Source organism: Elephantulus edwardii, unplaced genomic scaffold, assembly GCF_000299155.1.
Source record: "Elephantulus edwardii isolate Elephantulus edwardi_28Jun2011 unplaced genomic scaffold, EleEdw1.0 scaffold00025, whole genome shotgun sequence".
NCBI lineage: Eukaryota > Metazoa > Chordata > Mammalia > Macroscelidea > Macroscelididae > Elephantulus > Elephantulus edwardii.
The window spans coordinates 17,423,731-17,431,612 of record NW_006399775.1 but is presented as its reverse complement, the minus strand read 5'-3'; the positions used below and the strand labels follow the sequence as shown (position 1 = coordinate 17,431,612).

General features: G+C 38.4%; 1 protein-coding gene across 1 annotated transcript in view; it reads left to right on the top strand.

The window, feature by feature from the left end:
• Positions 1-7,882, top strand: part of RSF1 (remodeling and spacing factor 1) — a 149,460-nt gene that overhangs the window by 123,453 nt on the left and 18,125 nt on the right. The window lies entirely within an intron of this gene.

Here is a 7,882-nt window from a genome sequence, read left to right as displayed (position 1 = left end):
AAAAAAAAAAAAAAAAAAGAATATTTCAAACAGCAGCTCAAGTAGACAAAGTATTTTAACAAATATTCAAAGACCTGGACAGTGAAAAGTGAAGAGCATAGTTGGCATTTCTCAAGCTGAAACAACCAAAGAAAAAATTTAAGCAAAGGATCAGTGAAAGAGAGAAAGACCCTCAACAAAATAGATTTGACACAGTAACTGCAACCTTGAGCTTAAGCATAGTGGAAATTGAGGGTTAGTGCAGGACAGGGCCACGTTTAAATCTGTTCTAAGTCCTATGAGCTGTAATTGACTCCGAGGTGCCTAACACACAAGCTATAGTTTTGATAGACTCAAACTAAAGCAAGGTGTTATAATGCTTCAATTTCATATCTGGACTGCAAAGCAGACACAGGGTCCTGCTTTCTTAGAAGCAGTGATAGTTATTAGGAGCATTGATGGCCCAACACGCAACTCCTAACTTAGATTGCAAGTTAGATCCCATTCAGTTCTTCCATAAGAGAAGAGACCTGGTAATCTGTACTCATAAAGATTCCTCCCAACCTCTGTTAATCACTTCCCCACAAATTCTTTCACTGTCTTCTAGTTGAAACTGACTTAAAAGTCTCTTTCATCCTTCCGTTGAATTTGCGAGACTATATAATGGAAGGGTAAAAATTTCCTATCTTTCTCCCTCAGAGGCCCTTTTGGATTTGAACTGTCTGAGGCTTTTGGAATTAGAAGTAAAACTCCATAAGACTTACTCCGCCTTCCTGCATAAAGATTGTTGTTGTTGTGTACTCTTAAGTCTTATCCAACCTTCCAGTGTATTTTCATAATCAGTTAATTGCATGATAAGAGATTACCCATCTTTGTCCATGGTGATTTGAACCATGTGCCTTTGGGGTTAGCACCATGGTTCTTTACCTCTTACCTACCAGAACTCCCTCTGCATGAAGACTTGGAGGTGGGGGATGTGTGTGTGCATATACACACTTTTGAGTTTTCAAAAGTAGCAAATTTTCAAAGGGAGCAAATCACATGGGAAAGCATTGACCATTCTCCCACCAGAGCTATTATTGATAGATTTGAACTATATGCCTTTGGAATCCCAGCACAACTTCTTAGCACTTGGCCACCAGAACTCCTGCATAAAGACTACAACCTGGGGGATGGGGGAAAGAATCCAGGCTATAGCCTAGAAATACCTGTGTGGCAGATCTACTCTGTCACTAAAGATTTCTGTGAGTTGAACTAACTCAGTGATACCTAACAGAATAGATGATTCAGAATCCTTTATCTCTGAACATATGCATCTCAGTAAATAAGGGCTTCTTAGCTATGTTAAAATGTGGCTTAGCACTTCTGAAAAACAAAAATGAAGTGGGAGGCATAGCACTCCCTGACCTGAAAACCTACCACATGGTAGTAATAACCAAAAAGCATGGTACTGGTACAATGACGGGCACATAGACCAGTGGAACAGACTTGAGAACCCATAAATAGACCCAGCTATCGATGGTCAACCAATATTTGACAAGGAAATAAAATGTATCAAACGGGAAATGACAACTTCTTCAACAAATGGTGCTGGCAAAACTGGACTGCTATCTGCAGAAAGGTGAAACATCTCACTCCATACACAAAAATCAACTCAAGGTGGATCTGGCATAAAGCCCATAAACCATAAAGTTCATAAGAGACACACTGGGTTCAAGCTTAGACGGCCTGGTCTGGTATAAAGAGACTACCAAATACAGCCAAAATGCACACTCTGGAGAGGATAAAATTGATAAATGAGACCTTCTAACGATTAAATCCCTGTGTGTATCAAAAACATTTTACAACAGAGTGAAAAGAAAACCTACTGACTGGGAAAAAACATTTGACAGTAACATTTCAGACAAGGGTGTTTTATCAAAAGTTTACAGAATCCTACAGGGCCTCCACAAGAAAAAGACTGATAACATACCTACCAAAAGGGCAAAAGACATGGAAAGACTTTTCCCTTAGAAAGATACTCAGATGGCCAACAGACACATGAAGAAATGATCAAAATCACTGGCAAAAGAGAGATGCAGATTAAAACCTCAATGAGATATCATCTCACCCCTATATCAGCAGCAAAGTTTAATAGGACAGCAAGTAATAAATGTTGGAGAGGATGGAGAGAGAGAGGGAATCTTACACACTGTTGGTGGGATTGTAAAATGATGCAGTCACTCTGGAAGACAGTTTCGCATTTCCTCAAAAAGCGAACATAAAAATTCCATATGACCCACCTATTCCACTACTTGGAGTATACCCCAAGAAAATTAGAAATGAGGCACAACAGAGATCTGTACATCAGTGTTCATAGCAGCATTATTCACCATCACAAGAACATGGAAACAGTCTGAATGTCCAAACACATTTGAACGAATTGAGAAATTACTGTGCATTCATGATAGAATACTATGCAGCATGCAGGAGCAATGATTTTTAAAATTACTACCTAAATGAGAGGGTCTGTTATGCTAAGTGAACTAACTCAGTCCCACAAGGACAAATACTGGATAAGGCCATTATTGTAGAAATAGAATGATAATTAGTAATATGTGTATGAGGATCCAAGGGGGAAGGGTAGGAGCTGAGGGGTAAGGATAGGCCGGGGGGAACACAATTTGATGGGTACAGAAGAGGGGTGGGTAACGGAAATGGGAAATAATCCAGTGTGGGAAAAAAATGTATACGAACTTTGTAAGTAAATCAGTATAAGATAAAAATTTTCTTTTTTAAAAAGAAAAGTGGCTTAGTCCTTCTGTCAAGATCTTCTGTCTTTCATACTTATTAATAACAGTTTCAAATGTCTGTGTTTCTTTTGGTCTCTGATTTCAGAAAAATTTCAGATTTTCACGTTGAGTAAGAAGGAAGTAGTCATTCAAAGAAATATATTACTCCATTTTATAGACCTCGCTTGTCTTTTAGAAAATTATTATTGTCAGTTAAGCTTACACCTGTCTATATCTTGGTCTCATAATTTAGCCTGATGAATAGACATGTAGTTTTTTTCTCTCACAAAATATTGTCTAAGTTACAAATAATTTTGATTTTTTATAGCATTATTTATAGTTATGTAGTTTTTTTTCTCTCACAAAATATTGTCTAAGTTACAAATAATTTAGATTTTTTTATAGCATTATTTATAATTATGGGAGATACTGGAGATAAATAACCTTCAATATGGATTGAAGCTCAACATCAAGAAAATAAAAATTCTCACAACTGGGCCAATCAGTAGCATCATAATAAACAGTGAAGAGATTGAGATTGTTAACTGCTTTAGCTTGCTTGGTTCCACAATCAACACTCTTACTACAAGCTGTCAGGAAATCAGAAGGTGAATTGCATTGGGAAAATCTGCTATTGGAAGCATCTCCAGAGTACTGAAGAGCAACTATGTCAGTCTGGAAATTAAGGGGCTCCTGATCCAGGCCATGACAATGACTAGGGTTATAAAAGGAGGATTGATGATTTGATCTGTGGTGCTTAAGAAAAATATTGAATATACCATGGAAGGCTAATTGAACAAACTAGTTCATCCTGGAGAGGGTGAAACCAGGCTGTTCCTTAGAGGCAAGGATTCTGAAGCTCCATCTGACATACTTTAGGCATGTGACAAGGAGAAGGAGGGACCAGTCCTTAGAGAGGGACATTATGCTTGGGAAGCTGGAGGGACAGCGCAAGAGAGGAAGACCTTCAATAAAATGGATTGACACAGTGACTTGGGTAATGGGGATAGGTGTGTCAGAGACAATAAACTTGGCACAGCATTGAGCAAGGTTCCTTCAGAGCTGTGTTCATAGGGTCTCTATGAGTCACAGGTGACTTGACAGCACATAACAACAGCAACAACTCTGGATCAACTTTTAACTAAATCATGACAGATTATGTTAACAATTTACATATATGTATAAAATATGACTTTATTCTGGTTCTAAAGGGAAAGGAATAGCAATGATAGTAACAAACAAGATTTTATCATTCAATATTGTGTTGTGACTGTAGCAGTCTTATATTTTAAACTCAAGAAGGAAACAGGGAGCTTTGGTGGCCTAGTGGCAAGAAGCTACACTGGAATCCTGAAGGCACACAGTTCGAATCTGCCAGATGCTCTGCTGCAGAAGGGGCAGTTTCTTCCTGTACCAGTTGCATCCAATTTGATGGTATACAACAAAGAAAATAATAAAGTATCAAGCATGAAGCACTATTGACATCATAGGACAGTTAGTTGCTTATAAAAGTAGACTGACTCTGGGCTCCAGCTTCATTCTCTCACGGGTTGTCATCGTCGTCTGGGAGAGCAGTTGTCTGCACTGCCTCTAAATTGTGCTCATATTGTGCTGCCAGTGATGGGTCCATGACACCTGGTGGGGCAAGAGCAGGCATGGCAACAAACTCCAACTTAGGATCTCTGGTTAGTTTTCTAGCAACCCAAATGAAAAGCTTTTCAAACTTGAAGTTACTTTTAGCAAAAATATACTGAAGATTCTTCTTATGGTGGAAAATGGTGAATTTTGCCTTAACTTTCCTGTTCTTTCTTAATGTCTGTTTTGTTGCCACACAACACATACTCGAACTAGATGCCTATGCCATTTAGGCACATTCTTGTAGGTAACTCTTGATGTTACATCAGATATTATAATGGCACTCTGGGCTTGAATATAATAGCCATCCTTTGGTCCCCCAAGTTTCTCCTGGCCAGCCGTATTCTACAATTTAATTAGTTCTCTGTTACTGTGGAACACAAGAGGATGGACCTTCACACCTAAGGTGGCTACATTCTTCTCGAATTCACCAGTCAGATGTCGTTTCACAGCATTGTTTTCCCAGTACCACCATCACCCACAACCACGAGTTTGAACTGGACTTGGGGTTTTCCTTGGGCGGCCATCCTGATGATTCTTCTAGAAGCGTTTCTGGGCCCTGTCTGACTGAGAGATGAAAAGATGGCGGAAGGGCCTAGATCATGTTAACAATTACATTGAAGTCACTGTTGTCAGATTTAAGAATGGCAGATGTCCAACCACAAACAAATGAATTGAGACATTGTGGTACATTCATAAAATGGCATACTACACAGCATGCCGCATGCAATGATTTTGTAAATTACTACCTAATTTGGGAGGGTGTGGAGAACATTATGCCGAGTGAACTAATTCAGTCCCACAAGGACGAATACTGTATAAAACCATTATTATAGAATGAGTATGAGGATCCAGTGTAGGGTGTAGGGTGGAAGCATAGGGGTGAGGATGGGCGGGTGGTTGGGCATTAATCATAGGATTGCACAATATGTTGGGGGGGATGTTGAAGGATATGGGAAGGATTTTTTGTGAAAAACAATGTCTTCAAACTTTGTAAATAAATCAATATAAAATGAACAACAAAAAAGAATGGCAGGGCCAACATGCATTCCTGGGAACCAAAAGGTCAGATGAAACAGGTTGTTCACATAGGGAAGAAAGGAAAAGTCACTCTTGCATTCAAGTTGGAACCAATTCAATAGCTGACCAGCCAGTGGGTTTTCAGAAACTAACTCACCCAGGAAGAAATTGCCCATCTTTCCTCTTAAGAGTAACTGACAATTTCAAACTGTTTGCCTTTGAGTTGACAGCACAGCTCCCTACCCACTAGGCCTGCAGAGTGTAGTGGAGGGCAAATCATCTTGTGCCACTCACCTCCTAGCCAGGTGACTGACATTTCAGAAACTTGAAGCTGAAGTTGATCTCATCTATAATCAGTTTTTATCGCCCTCTCTTTTGTTCTTTTTTTTTTCCTATTAACCCTTTTCCAAAACTAAACAGTGCACTTCTGAGGTCAAGTTGTATTATTATTCAATAAAACTCTTCTCTTTCACTTCTTAAAAAACTCATATATGTTGTAGTTGATTGCCGTCAAGTTGAGTATGACTTGTAGCAACCTTATGAACAAAAGGCCTAAAGCCTTTCTATAAAAATTGTTGTTTCTCAAAGTTGGTAAGTTTCCAGAGGCATGTTGTTTAAGAAGTAGGTGCCACTCCTGCTTCCAAACTTGTCTTAGACTGGGAACTCCACCAAACACTCACTGTTCATCATGGATAACCATTATGACATTTGACACCCCAGTGACACAAGGTCCACCTCACAGCAACCCCAAGTTACCTCATTACAACTTATTGACAGAAGAGTGCTGTACCACTTAGAATGTTCCTCCAAAATATAATAATAACTCCTATCCAAAGGCCCTCCCCAAGATCTTGTTGACTCTAAACAAGAGGTTTAAATAAAACAATAGAGTATGTTGTTGTTTTGTGCCATTGAGTGTGTATTAAAGAAAATCTTACCCTGAAATTTATTAATTTGAATTTATACATCAGGTTTTATGCTTAAGTGGAGTTTGGAGATGCATACACACACTTAAATAGACAGATAAATCTGAAAAGGAAATGTATACTCTTAATGAGTTTCTCAATTTGCATTTTGGTCTTGATATTGTGAATCTGTTGAATTCCTTCTGTGACCTTAATCCAACCTGTCCAGTGGAAAATACTGTGATGATGGAAATTTTCTATTTTTGTGCTTTCTCATGGCTAGTGAATAATAGAATTTTAATTTATTTTAATATAAATAGCCACTCCTGACTAGTAATTACTATATTTAGCACAATCCTAGACAAGTCATTTCACTCCTTTACTCATGTCAGCCTTAAAGTGAAAGAATTTATACATGTGAAGAAATCATTGAAGCAATCATGTAGCTATGGTCCTTTTCTTTAAGTAGGGGAAAACTGTGTCCTTGGTAGAGAGCATACATTTATTTTTTTTTCTAATTTATGTTTTTGGGTGGTGTTTTTTTTTTGTTTGGTTTTTTTGGTTTTGTTTTGTTTTTGAAATTTTTGTGTGCATGTACTGTCAAATCAGATCTGACTGGTACAGGAGGAGATTGTCCCTCTTTCCCCAGCAGAGCATCTGGTGGATTCGAACCGTGTGCCTCTGGGATTGTAGTTGCAGCTCTTGCCACTAGGCCACCAGAGCTCCCCATAATTTATGTTATATTTTAAGTAACAATTATAGTTATTGTGGTTAGGTGATGTTGAGTAAAGCATGACTCATAGCAATCTGATGAATAACAGGTCTGAACCTGTCCTGTCATGTACCATACTCATCATCTCTAGCCCATTTCTGTAATCACTATGTCAATCCCATCTGATTTAGGATCTTCCTCATCTTCACTCAACCCCCACCTTTTCAAGTATGATACCTCTTTTCAAGGAATGTCTAACTCTCTTCACAACATGCCCAAAGTGTGTGAGATGACACTTTGTAATCTTTGCCTCCATGGAGTACTGGGACTATACTTTCTCCAAGACCTATCTGATTGTTCTTTTGGCAGTCCATGGTATTTGCAGTACTATTCTTCAATACCATAGCTCAAAGGCATTAATCATTTCTTCTTTTGTCATCCTTATTCATTGTCAAGCTCTCAGATGAAGTAATTGAAAAGAACATGCCATACCCTGGATCGGGCACACCTTAGTCCTCAAACTGACCCCCATTGCTCCTTAATAATTTTTCAACAATCATAATAGTCAATAATAATACAATCTTATCTTGAATATCCTTTGTAAACAGTAATTTTCTACTTCGTCATCTGATTTATATCACAGAATCCAGCCTCCCTTGTTTTTGTTTTATTTTAATAACCCAGAATCTAGAATGATTGTGATATTTTTAAATTGAAACATATCAAAAACATCATCAATGGAAATTATGTTGTTGTTGTTGTTGTTATGTGCCATCCAGTCGCTTGCAACTCATAGCAACCCTATGTACAACATCCCTAACCTCTGTTCTATACTGTGCCAATCGCACCATCTCTGATAC